The 17684-nt window shown below is 42.2% G+C and overlaps 2 long non-coding RNA genes across 2 annotated transcripts in view; both read left to right on the forward strand.

Moving 5' to 3' along the window:
* Nucleotides 1-7543: 7543 nt before the first annotated feature.
* The window catches only part of LOC144100270 (uncharacterized), a 35580-nt gene continuing 25439 nt past the window's right edge, over nucleotides 7544-17684 (forward strand). The window contains exon 1 of the long non-coding RNA XR_013307583.1: nucleotides 7544-7574. This is a non-coding gene — a long non-coding RNA (uncharacterized LOC144100270). The remainder of the gene's footprint in view (nucleotides 7575-17684) is intronic.
* LOC144100272 (uncharacterized) lies at nucleotides 12150-16782 on the forward strand. Its single transcript, XR_013307584.1, has 2 exons — nucleotides 12150-12207; nucleotides 16570-16782. It is a non-coding gene; the product is annotated as an uncharacterized LOC144100272 (long non-coding RNA).

Below are 17684 nucleotides of genomic sequence, written 5' to 3' on the forward strand. Positions count from 1 at the left end.
TCAATTTTTGGTGATTTTACATTATATATATATATATATATATATATATATATATATATATATATATATATATATATATATATATATATATATATATATATATATATATATTAAGGAAGCTAACAGTCACCGAAATTAAGGTGCATAGGGGAATGTTTCTTTTTTTTAATATCTAATGCCAATCAACTAGTTTTTTTAAAGAAAATTATTTATAAAGCAGCAGAAAAAACAACCATGCCGCCGGTGCTCTTACCAACTTGGTAAGTTGGTAAGAGCACCGGACGCGATATTCGGAGGTCTTGGGTTCGGATCCCACCGGCGGCATGGTTGTTTTTTCTGCTGCTTTATAAGCAATATTCTTTTAAAAAAACTAATTGATTCGCATTAGATATTAACAAAAAGAAACATTCCCCTATGGACCTTAATTTCGGTGACTGTTAGCTTCCTTAATATGTTTGTCAAACGAGCCCCTCACTTCATTTGCCTTGTCTGCTAATATATATATATATATATATATATATATATATATATATATATATATATATATATATATATATATATATATATATATATATATAATGAATGCTGGTTCTTCAAGGTGCTGGGGTTTCACCCTGCGAAGAAAACGAAACGAAACAGAAAAGAAGACATTTAGCGCTTCGACTACTTGCCTGCTACGGTGTAGCTACTTAGTGTATGTGCGAAGAAAGCCGACAGTCACCGAACGGAGAGCACTGATAAACAATCCTCTCCGTTGTTTCCCGTTAGTTGACGCTGTGGAGATGTTTACTACTTTTTAATCGGCCAGTGCCGTGCATTCGCGACCTACGACTTGCACGCCATTTACTCATTTCCCTTTCGTGTTTGAAAACAAAGTTCGACGTCAACGCGTTCTCATCAACCATCGCTTTCCGGTGAATGTCTGTGTAATCACTGTTGAGAAAAATAAGGGGTAGCGAATATGCCACTTCAAGACATCATCATCATCAGCCTTACTACACCCACTGCAGGGCAAAGGCCTCTCCCATGTCTCTCCAATTAACCCTATCCTTTGCCAGCTGCATCCACCCTTTGCCTGCAAACTTCTTAATCTCATCCGCCCACCTAACCTTCTGCCGCCCCCTGCTACGCTTACTTTCTCTTGGAACCCACACCGTTACCCTTAAAGACCAGTGGTTATCTTGCCTTCGCATTACATGCCCTGCCCAAGCCCATTTCTTTCTCTTGATTTCGACCAGGATGTCATTAACCCGTGTTTGTTCCCTCACCCACTCTGCCCGCTTCCGATCTCTTAACGTTATACCTATCATTTTTCTTTCCATGGCTCGCTGCGTTGTCCTTAACTTAAGCTGAACTCTTTTCGTAAGCCTCCACGTTTCTGCCCCGTAGGTGAGTACCGGTAAGATTATGCTGTTGTACACTTTCCTCTTGAGGGAAATTGGTAAACTGCCACTCATGATCTGCGAGAATTTGCCATATGCGCTCCACCCCATTCTTATCCTTCTAGTTATCTATCTCTCATGATCCGGATCAGCTGTCACTACCTGCCCTAAGTAGACGTATTCCGGCACAATTTCTAGGCTCTCGCTGCCAATTGTGAACTGTTGTTCCCTTGCTAGGCTGTTGAACATTACCTTGGTTTTCTGCATGTTAATTTTTAGACCCATCGATCTGCTCTGCCTGTCTAGCTCGTTTATCATGATTTGCAGTTCACCTCCTGAGTGACTCAGCAAGGCAATGTCATCAGCAAATCGCAGATTATTTAGGTATTCTCCATTTATTCTTATTCCCAACTGTTCCCAATTCAGGCCTCGAAAAACCTCCTGCAAACATGCGGTGAACAGCATTGGCGAGATCGTGTCTCCTTGCCTGACGCCCTTCCTTATTGGAATTTTATTGCTGACTTTATGGAGGACTATAGTAGCTGTGCAGTTGCTATATATATCTTCCAGTATTTTGACATAAGGTCTTCTACCCCCTGATTACGCAATGCCTGTATGACTGCTGAGGTTTCCACTGAGTCGAATGCTTTCTCGTAATCAATGAAAGCTATATAGAGAGGGTGGTTATATTCTGCGCATTTTTCTTTCACCTGATTGATAGTGTGAATATGACCTATTGTGGAATATCCTTTACGAAAGCCTGCCTGATCATTTGGTTGATTAAAGTCTAACGTTGCCCTGACTCTATTAGCGATTACCTTAGTAAATACTTTCTAGGCAACGGATAGTAAGCTGATCGGCCTGTAATTTTTCAAGTCCTTGGCGTCTCCCTTCTTATGAATTAAGATAATGTTTGCATTCTTCCAAGCTTCTGGTACAGTCTAGGTCATAAGGCACTGCGTGTACAGGGTGGCTAGTTTTTCTAGCACGATGTCCCCTCCATCCTACAACAGATCTGCTGTTACCTGATCCTCCCCAGCTGCTTTTCCCCTTTTCATTGCTTCTAAGGCTTTCTTTACTTCATCTTTCGTTACTGGCGGGATGACGCATTGCTATGCACTGCTGTCTTTCTCATTAGCGCTCTGATTACATTGGCTACTGTACAGGTCTGTGTAGAACTCTTCGGCTACGTTAACTATCTTATCCATATTGCTAATGACATTGCCCTGCTTGTCTCTTAATGCATAAAACTGGTTTTTACCTATGCCTAGTTTCCTATTCACTGTTTTTAGGCTACCTCCGTTCTTTATAGCATGCTCGATTCTCTCCATATTAAACTTCCTTATGTCGGCTACCTTGCGCTTATTTATTAACTTTGATAGCTCCGTTAGCTCTATTCTATCGGTAGTGTTAGATGCCTTCATGTTTTGGCGCTTCTTAATCAGATCTTTCGTCACCTGAGATAGCTTCCCGGTATCTTTTCGAACTGTCCTACCGCCTACTTCTACTGCGCACTCCGTAATTATTGATGTCAGGTTAACGTGCATTGAATGAACATCAAGATCATCTTCCTCAGATAAAGCCGAATATCTCTTTTGCAGCGCTATCCTAAACTCCTGTGCTTTCCCTCTTATGGCTAACTCGTTAATGGTCTTCTTCTTCGCTAGCTTCTTCCGTTCCCTCTTCAAGTCTAAGCTAATTCTAGACCTTACCATTCTATGGTCGCTGCAACGCACCCTTCCGAGGACGGCCACATCCTGAATGATGCCAGGTTTAGCGCATAGTATGAAGTCGATTTCATTTTTAATCTCACCATTGGGGCTCTTCCAGGTCCACTTCCTGTTTTCTCGTTTGCGGAAGAAGGTATTCATGATCCGTAAATCATTTCTATCCGCGAATTCGACTAATAACTCTCCCCTGCTATTTCTAGAGCCTATCCCATAGTCACCTACCGCGTGGTCGTCAGCCTGCTTCTTGCCCACCTTCGCATTGAAGTCGCCCATCAGTACAGTGTACTGCGATTTTACTTTATTTATTGCTGATTCTACGTCCTCATAGAATCTTTCAACGGTCTGGTCATCATGGCTGGATGTGGGTGCGTAGGCCTGCACCACTTTCAGCTTGTACCTCCTATTCAGCCTAATTACTATAGCTGCTACCCTCTCGTGAATACTGTAGAACTCCTCTACGTTGCCAGCTATATCCTTATTAATGAGGAAACCCACACCTAGTTCTCGTCTATCCTCTAACCCGTGATAGCACAGCATGTGTCCGTCCTTTAGTACTGTATACGCCTCACCTGTCCTCCTAACTTCGCTAAGCCCTATCACATCCCATTTAATTCCCGCTATTTCCTCAAACAGCACTGCTAGGCTAGCCTCACTAGCTGAAGTTCTAGCGTTAAACGTTGCCAGGTTCAGATTCCAATGGCGGCCTGTCCGGAGCCACAGATTCTTAGCACCCTCCGCTGCGTCACAGGTCTGACCGCCGCCGTGGTCAGTTGCTCTGCAGCCGCTGGGGACTGAGGGCCGAGGGTTAATTGGTTTATTCATAGAAGGTTGTGGCCAAGTACTACACTAGGGTGGCCAAATCCTGCTCTGGTGAGGGAGTGCGTTGTCGGTTTTGGTCACCGAGATCAGGCCGCACTCCAGGCCTGGTAATGCAATTCCATCGACACGCGGATTTTTTTTGTTAAACCCGGTGGAGAATTGCGCGGCACCAGGATTTGAACCCCGGTCCTCTTGCACGCGAGGCGGATGTTCTACCTCTACGCCATCGCTACTTTTGCTTTCAAGACAATGTCGAACAATTCGTTGTCTGATATTTTTTGACTACCTTAGCTGGACCATTTTACCTCACAAAAAATTCTTTCTTTCGGGGTGGCAATCCGTTCGAGGTTTTTCATTTGTTTTACGCACAGCTCAGACGACCGGTACACAGTGGACGCAGTGAAATTGGTTCCTGATACTATAGGTGAGCAACTGATTTCTCAAATTTTTTCAGAGTTATGAAAAATTTCATAAAGGTTTCTGTACTGGGTGCACAACACAATATAACCAGGCGGAAACGATTTTCTTTTTTGATAAGAATTCACAAGCACTCACACAGCTTTCTCGCTGAGTTCTGTAGCATAGCAGTGCATACGATTGCCGCTGAGCTCTATTCACAAACACTGAAAAGAACCTAAACGTCAAGCGCTGCGCATGCTCTTTCAAGAAACACTGAACACGATTTTATTAGGCGTGAATTTGGTGCAAGAACTGCTAGTTAGCTTATCTAAGGCGCCTTTTTTTTAAGTAGTTTCACCATTTGCTTGGACAGCAAATGTTTTTTGGATATTTAGTTTTCATTTCCAGCGTCCCCGTGTAGCAGTCGATGACCGCCGTGGTGGCTCAGTGGTTAAGGGGTTCGGCTACTGGGCCAGAGTTCCCCGTTTCGATCCAGGCCACGGAGGCCGCGTTTTGATTGAGACGCAACGGAAAGCCACCCGTGTACTGTGCGATGTCAGTGCACGTTAAAGATCCTCAGATGGTCGAAAGTATTCTGGAGCCCTCCACTAATGCACCTCTTTCTTCCTTTTTCCTTTCATTACCTCCTTTATGCCTTTCCTTACGGCGCGGTTCAGGTGTCCAACGATATGTGTGACAGATAGTGTGCCATTTCCTTTCCTTAGATATAAATATTGTTTTTTTTTTAAATTTGCAACATCAAAGCACCAATACGGACCGAGCAGTGCCATCAAGACTGTTCCAGAACCTGTTTTTCTTTGCAAATGGAACGAAGAATATTCCAAGCTGTGTACATACAAAAAAAAGCATAATACCGCTTTGGCACAAAAAAATAGCAGAAAATGATTTCATCGCCAGATGCTTTTAGAATTCTACTTATATGTGCCAACAAAACCTTAAGCTGAGATAAAAAATTGATGCTGTGTTTTCTGTTCTCTATGACATCTACAATATGCGGGAACAAGCGAATCCTACTTTTAGAAGGCATTTCAGCTCTGCATTTAAGACGCGTACGAAATTTAGGCTGGAGAAATTCGGCGCAATTTATTGAGGAAAATAAAATGAACTCGACATAAAGCCTCTCCTGACAAACTATTGATCTTTTTTTCATTTTCGCACGTTCTATATGCCTTTGAGGGGGCAATTGGCGAAGTAAATAGACAATATGGTAGTTATTTCTCATTTTTCAATTGATACTTTGCCGTGAACCTCGGGTCTTCTTTTGTCTCGTAGCAAAAGTCACAGCAAAAATACAGTGCAAATGGAAACGAAACGTTTTCATCATGTGTAGTGTTAAAACCCTCTGAGCAAATCGCCCTTCTCATGGTCCTGGCACATCGTGGATTCCACGACTTTCTGGCAAGCGAACTCAAAGATCTTAAAATCGTTCGGTGTCATCGTGAAGCGGAGAGATCAGAGCCTCCGTTATTTGCATTATTGAATTTCTTTGACAAAAAGGATAAACAAGCGAGGCCATTAACAAACTGAACAAACGTAAAAAAAAATTTACGTTTTTTTCTCAGATTTTTTTTGCGCGATTGTTGTTTTCATCCCTTGCGCATTTCGTAAACGATGGCAGTATAATTATTGCGTTTCTTTTTGCATGAATATTTTGACCTTCAGTAGTGGAATAAAGCTGTAGATTTTTTTTCATATATACGCGGTATTGCTTTTAAGTTAATTTTTGAAGAAATGTTAGGTTCTTGATTTGCGTACTTCAGTTTGCCTTTAATTTGTTAAGTAATATCGTCAGTAAACAGCACAGAAAGTTCTGAGCATGACGAAAATAAAAGTTCAACAATTTCTTTTTACTGATTTCCATCATCAGAGACAACTTGAATAGTCTAAAATCTATTTTACTAAGCATCCACAAATTCAATTGCAAAAGAAAAAGCCACTCTGAAATTTACATAAAAGTTGAGATAACGGTGCCAAATTTAGTTATACTTTTTTAAATAACCAAAACCGCTTCGTTTCTAACGTCAAATGCCAGAGAGGTGCGTTCCGCTGGACGTTCAACACCACTCTATGCAAGCATTTTTTAAAAGCTAGGATCATTACTTTACTGGATGTTGTGCTAATTCTGCGGCTAGAAGCACGATTGGAGGATGGCTAAGCATGTTGTTGCCGCAGTGAATACTGAATAAAATTATTCAATTTCAAAATAATAGGATATTCAGCATAATACATCTGGAATTTTCTATATGAATGCAAATGCAATTCCACGCCCGGGAAAATATCATTCCGCACAGAGTAAGCAATGAACGCACCCACCCCAAGAGCACACCCTTCGCACGGTGGTGCGACGGAACAATTTTTCCTTTTCTCTAGTGTCAGCTCTCGGCACAATTGTAGCTGGACAATATTTACATTTTTTACAGCTGCACAAAGGGCTGCAAAACATGCCGAAATGGCTTGAAATCGGTAACCAATGCATTCAAGCCGAACGTACTAGAACAAGGCGCTGGTCGATAACGTCGTCATCATCGTGGACATGTCTAAAAACGTCCTCAATCTGGGTATCCGGGTACTGTAAATACCTTTCTGTTCGCACGGTACACGGTCCCATAGCCCTCTCATCTTGCGCCCCTTGCATCGCCCCATTTCCAGCGGAGCTGCCTGGAGTACAGTTAGGCCTAGTGAGGCTGGCTGAAAGTTTCCTGAACGATTAGTTTGACCCCTAATATTCAATTTCTGTCCATCTCTCTTCTTTGCACTACTTTCAAGATTCAAATTGAAAACGCATGCTTGAAAGACAAAGTTCATCCTGAAAAAATTACTCTTCAAATTTTCTTCGCAATTACAAATCTTGCTGGAACGTCGACTAGAAACTCCGATTTGCACTGTTGCCATTTCGACGCGTGGAGCTGCGGGAACATGCAATATTGCTCCTCTGATGGCTATCTGACTATGAAAAGGATCCTTCTTCTGAAAGCTATACAATGCCCACGCACTTTACATAAAGCAAATGGGATGTCACAAAGAAGTTTCAATATTATGATTGGCATAGCGCATCTATTAACCGAGATTAATGTCATCGCATGCATCTTGAACATTTAGCGTCCTGTTGGTAGCGGTTATAACTTCTGTGAGACAAGTGAATTTTTTTTAAAGTCCGTGCTCTTAGACGTCGCTTGATTTTTTATTACGTATACAACCAGGCAGGCGCTGCAGCAACAACCAAGTAGGCTGCCTGTATTGTTATCTCTACCGGTGCTGTTGAGGACTTTGCACTAAATATTGCCGACAGGAGCCATCAGTAGGGTTGAGTACTGCTGTTATTGCTGTAAAGAAACACTAAATATGTTCTAATAAGCTTTAACAAGGAAAATAATTTGCTGACGACCGCTGCTTGAAGTCTATCTTTATCGAGAGAGCCGTCTTTTAATCCCTGTAACTTTTTCTTATCAATCTAGATGCGCCCAGGTGGGATCTACCTGTTGCTTTTGGCCGCATTGCTTGCTATCTCGGAGTAAGTACAAAATTGCTGAAATTTTCACAAAAAGGCCCTACTCTATAAGCAAAACAAGTCACCCCATTGAAATGAGCGTCATAGTATTTTTGGTTGTGAATTGTTCACCTTAACGAGTGGAGCGCTGAGATCTTTTTAGATGGCCAGCGCTTAACTCTTTACTTATCGAGTCTATTCAAATGTTTCAATTTGAACGATGGCATCAGATATGCCATTCTGAGCAATCCCAGTCACTTCTGGGCAAGTAGCGCCATTGGGTGTGATGCAAAAATACTTTACTTCGCGTTCAGAGTCGGCATTTTCGTCAGCCGTAAGATAGAGTATTTTTAAGCTTCGCACAAGACCTGTGAGCACTGAGCGATCGCTCATGGCGCCCAAAGTTACGTCGTCTTCACGCACTGAGCCTGCTAACCACCGACGCTGTTGTTGTGATTTCAAGTCACTGGAACTAGACTTAGTAGAGGCGAGCGACAGCTTTGTGCAAACAGAGGAGGTCCATTGATCTTATTTAGTTCGAACAGCAATGACCGCTCCCCTTTGCTCGGACTATTGAGCAGTGCCCTTCACTCCCTTTCGTTTCCATCATTTCCGAAGAAATTCTCTGCTTTCAGGGCTTCTTTGGGAGCACTGGGCATGTTCTGAACTTTTTCTTGCTACCAGCACTGTAGCGTAGAGTTAGCTGCAGGATGGCGAGGTGTCCACCTTGACTCTACACTGTGCAGTAGCCCAAACCTTTGCGTGCGGGCAATTGTTTCTTCTTTCTTGCTGACCGGAATACTTACCGTGAACAGTTGTGTAACTTGGAATACTAAATATATTTCCATATTAAAGCAAAAATGCGTATTTTATAATTTTATTCCATTTTCCAACCCAGTGTGTAATATTTTTGTGCTACATTGTGAAATTTAGGCAAAGAGGCTTTTTTCGTAAACAACATATATTATTTATACTCGAAACACTACGACACGATGCCATAGCGGCAGAAAGGTTTTTGTGAGGTTTGACCTTTAGATAGAGCTTGGAGAAGCCCTAAATAAATAAATGACCAAAATGGACACTGCTGCGACTGGGATTCGAACCCGCGGCTGCCCAAAGAGATCTTCATTCTCTGGCCACTGCAAGAAAACACTAGGCTATCACCGCATATTTTAAAACATCCCATTCACTACACTGAAAGTATGTTATATTTAGATGAGCAATTTGCAAAGGTTTTAGGAAAAGCCAAGAAAGACACCTCAAAAAGACACAGCAGCAGACCACTGCACGGGTGGTAAGGCTGATCACATCACCAATAAGGAATGCCACTCCGGTTTAAAGTCGTTATGTTCCTACACATACCTCAGTTCAACAAACATTTGGCAGAAATCAAATTTTGTCGAAACAACTTATTTACCATTCCGATCCCTCCTTCTAGTTTTCCATAAGGTGTGTAGTCTAGTCAGAAAAAAAAAACATATCAAGAGGTTCATCAACACAATGCACTGCGGGGAGGTATCGAATGTATGAGAAGTCAAATAAATTCGCCATTTCAAAATTGCGACCTTAGAATTTTAGAGGCCCACGTACTGTGCGTTAAAAAACCCCAAGTGGTTGAAATTTCCGGAGCCCTTCACTACGGCGTCCCTAATAGCCTGAGCCGCTGTGGGACGTTAGGCCCCCATCAACCAAACCAAACAAAACCGATTGATGAACAATGTTATGTGAGTGTAGCGCAAAACAGGACAACTGACAAAGAAAGACGCACAAAACACTGGTACTAACTTCCGACAGACAGAAAGCTAGGTGACCAAGACTAACATGATCCGAGAGGGGAAAGAGGCGCATGCGTCCGGAAAAAATAATGAAAGTCAGGCTAATGAGGAACTACGCACATATACGAATAAACGATTGTCTAAGAAGGCCAGCTCTTTTTTGGACAGGGAGATTTACGGCTTGCTGACAGTTATCTTCGAAAGCCGCGATACGCGCTGCTTCAATAATTTGACGTGTTAACTGATCCCTGCGTCTGGCCACTATGGAGCACTTATGCAAAAATGGCACACAACCACACTCCTTACAGAGCAAAGCAAGGTTACGGCCAGTAAAAGTTCTCAAGTTGTTTTTGTGTTCACGAAACCTCTCATTCAAGCAACGACCAGATTGACCAACATACCGCTTGCCACAATAAGGTGGGATGTCATAAACAATGCCTTCTGTACATTTCACGAATTTTCCCCTGTTATTAATGGCGTACTGCAGCTTTTGGGGACGCGTATCGGTGGGCAAAGTATTTTTTTGGATAAAGTGCTTAGTTTTTCAGAGGCTGAAAAATCCACGCGAACATTCGCTTTCGTCCCAATTTTCTTCATATTGTGGGACAGGCAATGAAAGTAAGGAATGATGACAATTTTCTCTTTCTTTCTTTATGAAGGCACACACGGTAGTTCATGTTCCTGGCGCTTCTTCTTCTGTAGGCCTTCAGCGACAGAAACACAGATAGCAGCTGGGTAGTCTGCTTCTTACAACCTTGCGATTTGTTCGGGAAAGCTCTGTCTGATGAAGTGAGGGATGACATTTCTAGGGTATTTTTCAAGCATAAATTAACAATGCCTTGCTTTACGACCTCATAATGTGCAGATGGGTACAGGATTGTTATTGATGAAACATTATTCACTTGTTTCATGAAAATTATAGAGGCGGAAATTCAGAGATGACAAAAAATTGACCTTTTCTCTGAAGCTGTCTTCACAGGTAATGTTTCCGTATGCAACTTGTAGAAGATAGACATAGTGCGAGGTGAAACAAATTTTTCGCACCCGAATAAAGACATCATGTCCTGGCAATTCAAAGTAAATCGAGCGGTAAATAGTAGGAGGGAAAACTCTCGAAATGAAGTTTTCGCATAAGTGTTTTCTGGCGACACTGAAAATATGATCAGCGTTTAAAAACGGACTGTGTGAAGCCGCAATTAAAATATACCTCATGCTTAGACCCACACAAACAAGCACGTTAGTGAAGTTAGAGGACATAATCAGTCTGTCAAAACTGACTGCTCTGACTGTCTGACTGCTCAGTTAAGCGAACAACTTCGTCCACGCTAGGCTTGCCTGCGCAGAAAAACGCCAGATTATCTGCATCAGCTAATACTTTGATCTCGCTATCTAGCATAAGGAAACCTCGAATGGCACTCATACCTGACAATTTTGAACAAAAGCATTTTTGAGTGGGAAACCATTTTTCAACGCAATTTTCTCATATAATGCAAGATTTCACCATAACAATCAATATGTCCGCAGTTGACCCGATGGCAATCTTGAACTTTTTACTGCAAACGCTTTTACTATCGTCAAAAGCTTCCCCCTTTGTTTTTTATGGCAGCCATAATTTCTCGATGCGATCGTTGGAAACACCTAAAAATAAAGATTTTGCTACGTATCAGAAGAATAGATCATTGCCTTCAGTATTTCCAATAGAGCATCTTACAATAATCAAATATTCAAATTTTTTGTCGGTGAATGTTGTACATGACTCTGCATAATGATGAAACAGAGCACCATAAATTAGAGTGCAAAGCGAAGTGGCGATAATTTACACCTCTCTTTCATAGACGAAAAGATGGTCACAGTTTGTGATAGAGAACCATTCACAACCAAGCGTGCGGAACAATTATTGCAAGAAAAACGTGTTCGCCCGTAGACAACTGAACCAAGAATAGAGCGCTGTAATAGCGAGAACAGGAAGCTGTGGAATTTAGGTGAAAGACCTTCGCAAGGTCCGTGAAAATCGCAGTGGGAGGCCTCGCTGCTCAATTCGAAACCGGAGGATCAACGGGTCACGAAGCGGGCCGAAGAAACCCCCGACCGTCATCGCAGGTCGGCCACCTTTTACCCTGCTTTGAAGAGAAGCGCACCGCGGGGAGGGGAACACACCCCAAAAATATATTACGTTTGGTATGAATTAGCTCTATGCTCTCGCATTTATTTTTGTAGGCCGGCTGCTCACCGTCTCCGAATTTGCTTGTCTTCCGGAAAGCGAATGAACGATTCCAGCGAAACAGACAAGAAGGGAACAAAATATTTATGTGACGTACACATATGAACGAAAACAATCAAGTGTAACTTGACTGTAAATTTTAACTTGCCTTTCTCCTCTCTTACGAATGCTCTGTCCGTAACAAATGCATTGAGTAATGCAAATCTTTACTGTTTCCAGTAAGAATGCTCAGAAAACATGAATTAAATAAGACGCAATAAATGTTTCATAAGAAAGGTATATCGCTGTGGATATATTTCATTTGTGTCCTTTCAGGGGCGGGTTTGATCCAGAATTTCTGCCACGGCCGAGCATGCGATTTTGTCCAGCTGCAGTAAGCGGATTTTTTAAAAACTTCTTTGTAAATAACAGACACAAACACATTACTGTGTGTGACTAACAAAATCAATTGAAGTCGGAATATAAAAGCTGAGAAATATGAGTCAAATAGAACAGGAAAACATAATATACAAACCGAAGCTGTGATGCCTTATAAGCCTGTGTAATTGGGAAACTCTAAAAGCCTCATTTGACCGAAAATACTGTAGCAGCTTTTTTAGCCACGCAGCCCTGCGCTTTACTGCGAAATCTACAGAGTCAGCCGTTAGACGTGAATTCTTTTGAGGAATTATTTATTTGACTTATTGATTTCCGAGCCGCCGCGGTGGCTTAGTGGTTATGGTAAGACTTTCTGACGGGATAGTTGGTACATATTCATTTTTGGTAGGATATGCGCTAAAAAGATTTTCACAAGGAAAAACACGGTAGAGACGTCAGGAAAATAGCGCAACTTTCAACTTAAATGACGACAAAAGAAGCCAGGCATACTTATAAATCCACCGATATACAGAGACGAGCCGCATCAAAGAGCGTGAACCTAACAACCAAACAAGAGAAGGACCAATGGTGCATATTTTATTGAGATTATAAAAACCCAAGAATATATCAACAGGTGCCGAGGTATGGTAAAAGAGCACTCACATGGGCTGACAACAATGCGTAACAACATGAAAATACAGAGCTTCATGAAAGGTGACAGTGAAAATTATCAAGTGCATAACAACATGAAAAAATTCTGACAATGAAAATAAACAAGAGAGATTGGGGTAAAAACCGTGTAAAGGGCGGCAAAAAAAAGACATAAGCACATTTAAAATTCTCAAAGGAAACTAAAATACAGAGGAGCGAACGGGTTGAGAGACTAGATGTAACCATCCAAAAAGGATAGTTCATTCTTAGAAATGTTAACAGAAGACGTGCTAACGCCCTTCTCTTTTCCTAGGCTAATGAAAAAAGCCTGAATTTGTTCTCTCTAGGTCTTGGCCTTAAGCCTTAGATAGAAACTTAGCTTCATTAAACTTGGGATAGCATTTTTGGCAATTGCTGCAGTGTAACAGAAGTTTACCTCCAGATTTGTTCTTCAGGGTGAGGTTGTGCTTGCGAGCGCGCTCATTGAAACATTTCCCAGTTTGCCCCACATACACTTTGCCGCACGTCAAGTAAATCTCATACACAACATTGTCAGTGCATTGTTGTGTACGTGGTTTGATGCTTGAGGCCTTTTTAACACGCTTCTTCGTCACCATTGGACATAATTTCGCCAGTTTGCAGGGAGCCGAAAAAACCAGCTTAACACCGTGACGGCATGCAACTTTATTCAAATTGTGTGAAAGACCGTGCAGGTCAGGCATTACCTGCACAGCTTTCAGTTCTCTCTCGCGATCAGCATGGTCCGGTTTTTTTAATAATTTTTCAAAAGGTTTTCAGACATGCCGGTGACTAGATCGGCTGGGTAACCTGCAGATAAAATTCTGTCGGTCTGACACTGGAAGCTTTCACCCATCTTGTGCGCGCATGATTTTCTAATGCAGATTTCATTCAAAGAGATATTATGCCACGCTTTACCATCTTGGAGCGGACACTACCCCAGGACAAAAGTGATTTCATAGAGCACGGCTGATAAGCCCAAAACGCATGCGCATTTGAAAAAATAAGTCGTAGGGCAAGAAACGGGAGTAGATCTTGATATGCACGTTCATGCGTGAATTTCAGACCCCTCGCTAAAGAGCCAAAAGCAGTGAGAGTTTGGTTTACAAGTGTATCTGCGGCAGAATGTGTAGGTACATTAAGGTGGATAAGAAAGCCATCGGCGTATCTCGAAATACGTGCTATTCCTGTGTCCTGCAAGCTGACGTCAAGACGCTGGTCAATTGGCGCCAGAAATATTTCGGGTAGGACCGGTGCGACTGAAGAATTTATACAAATTCCCGCCTGTTGTAAGTAAAACTCTTCCCGGAAGCAAATAACAAATTGGCGAAATTTTGTCCGATGTTGAGCAAGAAGCGTGTTAAGGTCTGTAATGTCCAGCATCAGTGTACACACAATGCACTGCCAATGTTGTGTATGCGATTCCCTTTACGTGCGGCAAAGTGTGTCTGGGCCAAACCGGGAAATGTTTCCATGAGCGCGCCCGCAAGCACAACGTAACCCTGGAGAACAAATCCGGAGGTAACCTTCTGTTACACTGCAGCAGCTGCAAAAATGCTACCCCAAGTTTAATGAACCTTGGTTTCTAGCTAAGGCTCCGGGCAAGACCGAGAGAGAAGAAATTGAGGCCTTTTTAAATGACCTAAGAAAAGACAAGTGCGTTAGGACGCCTTCTATTAACCTTTCTAGGAATGAACTATCCTTTTTGGATAGTTACATCTAGTCTCTCAATCCGGTCGCTGCTCTGTATTTTAGTTTGCTTTTAGAATTTTTAATGTGCTTTTATCTTTTTTCTTGTGCAGCCCTTTACACGGTTTTTGTCCGCGTCTCTCTTGTATCCTTTCATTGTCAGAATTTTTTTATGTCGTTATGCATACCTTCTTGTTGTTACGCACTCTTTCTTTTCTTTCATGCAGCCGTGTATTCTCATGTTGTTATGCATTCTTGTCAACCCATGTGAATGCTTTTTTACCCTTCCTCGGCACGTGTTGATATGTTTACCGTATTGGGTTTTTTTTTATAATCTCATTTAGACATGCCCCATTGCTCTTTCTCATTTTTGTTTGTTAGGTTCACGCTCTTTGATGGAGCTCGTCTCTGTGGATACATAAGTGTGCCTGGCTTCTTAAGTCGTGATAAAAGTTGAAAGTTGCACTTGTTTCCTGTCGTCTCTACCTCATTTTTTCCTGTGAATGTCTTCTTAGCGCAAAGCCTATCAAAAGTGGTTACTGCGCTCGGCGCGGGGGCGAATTTCGATGGAGTGGAAATTCTAGAGGCCAGTGTACTGTGCGATATCAGTCCACGTTAGAGAACACCATGTGTTCGAAATTTCCGGAGCGCTTCACTACGGCGTCCCTTGCATCCTGAGTCGCTTTGAGACGGTAAGCCCTCTTAAAGTATAAACCATTAATTTCCTTTAAATACCCAAGGTAATATACATCGATTCAAGTGCATCAATTCCGTTGCCAGCTCACAAACTCGGCAGGTGGCGGCAGCCTACAAAAGTTGGCAGTTGGCAAAGTCCATAGTGTAAAATCTCTCTTCCTTCGTTGAGACAAGAGGAGGGAGAGAGAATATGCGAGAGGGAAGAGATAGGGGGGTGGAAGGCGATAAGTGGCCAGATCAGTATTCGCGGAATCCCCCAAGAATGCTTTGGATTAAAGGATGCAAACATGCATTCGCTATTAAAAAACTGTATTAACAGCCAGAGCGCCCCCCCCCCATCATTATCAGGTGCACTGTCTGGCAGCATGTGCCACCTTCACATGTAGATGGCACGGTACCAACCGACGCGTCACTACATTGACCCTTTTGACAAGCCAGAGATGGCTTTATTATGTCTATCGAAAGCCGCCGTGCTCTGGATCTATCTTGAGTTCCCGAGTTAGATCGGAAGTTCAGGCTTGAGGCATTAGTGGGCATGGGTATGCTTCGCGCCATCGCGAACCTCTGAAAACTTTAGCTGCAAACCTCCGAGAGTATACATGAAGAGAAACACAGCAAGGGCTTTTTTTGAGCTCATGCATTTTGGTTATTTACTCCACAAAAATAGAAAAACCAGAAAGCGGAATCTCGCGGTTCATGCACTGCCTGCTTAAAAGGACTAAATATGGTAAATTAGCGTCTGCACAAAGGTGTGATCCCACCAGCTACCTATGTTTGACGGTGTTCCAGACGACAGCGTGCACTAAAGAAGCCTCGTTCAACGAGACGCGAATTGTGGAATGAGTCCTCTGCAGATCCCAGCTAGGTGAGGTCCCCATTACCGTTATCAGGCCCTACCCTCAAAGGCGAAGCTTAAGTGGCTCTCCAATTTTTTGCTACAACCTGCTCTCTGGGAAGAGATGGACGTCGTGTGTTTTTTACTTATTTCTTAAAGCAAATCATTCGAAGCAGCACATTACGAAGTTATCGAGAAATATCTCATGAAAATCTCTACCCATTTGTTGAAGCCAATATTCCGCTTAATCCTGCACAAAATCCCCTCTCACCTATTACAGCATTACAATATGAGGACCATAAATCAGCACAAACATTCGGTATGAAAGCACAGTACCCACTTCGCATGAAAGGTTCTCATTCGTGTAAGAAAAACTAATTTTCCTTACGCAGGCCGTGTTTCAATGTGATTAGATAAACATTCTCTTGTATGTACAAAAGCCTTCCCGCATTTTTATTTTAACGCATTGCTCTGTTTACAACTTTCTAGTGTCACCCTGGACAGTGGAAATTGCCCTGCCATCCAGGATGTATATGCCGGAGAAGGAGGATGGAACGGAACCACCTTTTCTGCCTGCATAAAGACTCTTTCGTCCCAGGTTATATTGAATAGTTGGGAGCAGGCACACTACGTTACGTATGCTGAATATGCAGGGCCTGCATGCTTTCTATAAAAGGGAGCAAATAAAATAGGCTCGCTGGATATTGCGCTCTATTTTAATAGCAGACGCTTAAGATTCCGAATACCTGCGTTGACGGAAACCTGACTGCACAGAAGGATCACAGGCGACTATAAAATTTTTCGGCAGATGGGACATACTGTGTTATGGTAAGCACGTCTTCACATGAGCTCTTCAAGAATTTGTCATGCATGACAATGAACGATTGACATAAAAAGTAAAGAAAAATATTCATAAAGAATAAAAAATTCATGTAATAATACCAGCATACGGATGTGTTCAGACAAGGATGGCAACCGAGGTTCCATCCGCATTTGTTTTTTCTATGAAAATTTTGTGTGATCGCTAAATATATTGAAGCGAAGATGTTGGACCCGGTCTTCAAGAAACGGTGTAGTTTTCTTCAAGAAACATGCGTATATCACAACAGAACGCAAAACGTTACTTTTGCGATTTCGCAGTAAAGCAAGACCAGATCGCCACAGGAAAAGAAAAATTAGAACCTCAGCTTTTTTTACCGTCTATAAAAAAATCATGTTGCGACTCGAATGTTTACATTCCGCAGGAGAAAAATCGCACATACGGTGTACAAGGGGAGCTTTGAAAGCCCCTTCCGTAAAACGCGAAAACGCGAATCTGTAAAACGCGAAAACGGCCAATTTCGGCTCGTGCGCATAAGGCTTCTTAACCAATTCATTAAAAAATTGCTTCATTCCAACACATCATTGTGTAGCAAATATATTATTGTTTTCAATGATACGCAGAATACAGAATATATGTCGCTTAGTAAAGAAAATTATCTTTGATTCGCAAAATTTGAATGAAAGAAAAAAGGAGAAAAATTCACGATTTCCGTTCTGTGTGTTACAGTGCGTTCTGTGCGTTACATGTATTCAAAGTTACAAAACTCCTCACCCTAAACTTT

Source organism: Amblyomma americanum, chromosome 8, assembly GCF_052857255.1.
Source record: "Amblyomma americanum isolate KBUSLIRL-KWMA chromosome 8, ASM5285725v1, whole genome shotgun sequence".
NCBI classification, from domain to species: Eukaryota; Metazoa; Arthropoda; class Arachnida; order Ixodida; family Ixodidae; genus Amblyomma; species Amblyomma americanum.